Genomic DNA, 2,061 nt, shown 5'->3' on the forward strand with positions numbered 1-2,061 from the left:
AAATAAAATAAATTTAAAAATATAATAGTCTTTTCAATATAATGTCTTAGATGAAAGACATTGACTTTAGTATCTGGTGGGAAGAAAATGTTCAGACTTTTCGAGTCTCCTTTTTACATGTTTCCTTTTTTGTTTAGAGGGAACAAAGTTTATAGTTGTATGTACAGTGGGTGTCTACAGCAAGAAGTATATATATTTTTTAAGATTAGCTTTTTAAAAGATTTATTTCTTTTTACTGCAAAGTCAGATATATATACATATGTAGATGGGGGAGAGACAGAGAGGAAGATCTGTCCAATGAATCACTCCCCAAGTGGCCGCAATGGCCAGTGCTGAGTCAATCCGAAGCCAGGAGCCAGGAACTCTTCCGCGTCTCTCACGCAGTGCAGGATCCCAAGGCCCTGGGTCGTCCTCCAGGGCTGGGAGCTGGATGGGAAGTGGGGCTGTTAGGATTAGAACCGGCGCCCATATGGCTTCCTGGTGTGTTCAAGGTCAGGATTTTAGCAGCTAGGCCATGAGGCTGGGCACAAAAAGTGCATATTTTGAAACAACTTTTTAATGATTTTACAGTTTTTGTAAATCATTCCCAGGCTTGCACAGCTGTGGATTTCACTGTGAATCCATTGCTTGATCAGGCATAAGTGTATTTGCAATACCAAATATACAGGTTTAGTACTTTTGCTATGGACGTGGGGGGTTATGAGCCCAATGGGGGGCTGCGTATGTTCCCCAGCAAGACCACTGCTTCCACTGGTGAGTGTTAAGAACTGGGATAAGGGGCAGAACAGGACAGGAGGCGCTACAATGCCTGTTGGCCTGCATGTCAACTGCATTAGAGGGAGAGCCAGGCAGGGCTAACCAACCATACCCACTGGTGAAGGCATGAGCCAGAGTAAGTGCAGGCTTCTTAGGCTTTGCTGCAGCATCAGCTGGCAAGTGCTGGGACAGGGGACAAACCCTGTCAAGTTAGACAACAGAACCACCTGAAGAGTACAAGGTCCGGGGGCTGGGAGTGGGCCCAGTAGGGAAAATGTGAGTACTCCTCTGGTGGCTTTGCAACTCCCACTGGTAAGCACGAGCACTAGGGCTGGGGGCAGGTCTGGCTAGACAGGCAGTGACACCCCCAGGCTAGAGTGTGAACTGAACAGTGAGGTTGAGTTGAACTGGGCTTCAACAGCCATTGACGTGTACGAGAGCTGAATGGGATGTGGGACAGACTGGACCGGTGTGCTGCACATACTTGCAAGCACAAGAACAGCTGTGGGGGTGGGCCTAGTGAGGGTTAGTGGGGACTCTAACTAGGCTGCAGCTCCCTCTGGTGTACATATCTGCCTTTACAATAGAAATAATAAATCTTAAAAAAAAAAAAAAAAAGTAACAGTGTATGGCATACCCAGATGCACATGGAGGATATGGCAGGCCACTGGAGCCTGCGGAGGACATCAGGTATCATAACTGAGAAAGGAGGGTGGGACAAATTGGTCAACCACCCCCGTCAAATGTTGACAGCAAATATCTGGGTGAATGGAGATTCTAAGGTAGACTATGTCAGCCATTGGACCTAGGAAGGATTTCCTCATCCTTTAATAGGTGATAGTAACAGTATTTCAGGACAATTGAAACCACTTGAACAGAACCCTCTGAGCATGCTCCACACTGGGGACCCTGGGATGACATCGGGTGGCTGTTCCCCATCCCCGGGTACTGAGGCAGTTGGGAGGCTGCGTGCGGCTTCTCCCACTCTCTCCCCCATTTACCCAGATGCAGAAAGAAGAAAAATAAAATTTGTAAACAACAGCCTCACCCACTTTTCCCTAATCCTCGACCCTTCCCACACTAATCAACTACATAAAGATCATCAAAAGTAAAAGTAAAATAATAATTAAAAAATTGCTTCATCCCCAGCTGTAGACAACTGCCTAGGTTGCTTTGTACCTAGGCAAGTGTTGCAGTGCGGGGAGAAAATCAGCCAATAGATGGCAAGTATTCTGAGCTTGGTCAATGCTAAATTTGGGTTAATTATACCAGTATACCAGCATAGTTGCTTTTTTTTTTTTTTTT

The sequence above is a fragment of the Ochotona curzoniae genome, unplaced genomic scaffold, assembly GCF_017591425.1.
Source record: "Ochotona curzoniae isolate NIBS_2020 unplaced genomic scaffold, NIBS_Ocur_1.0 patch331, whole genome shotgun sequence".
NCBI classification, from domain to species: domain Eukaryota; kingdom Metazoa; phylum Chordata; class Mammalia; order Lagomorpha; family Ochotonidae; genus Ochotona; species Ochotona curzoniae.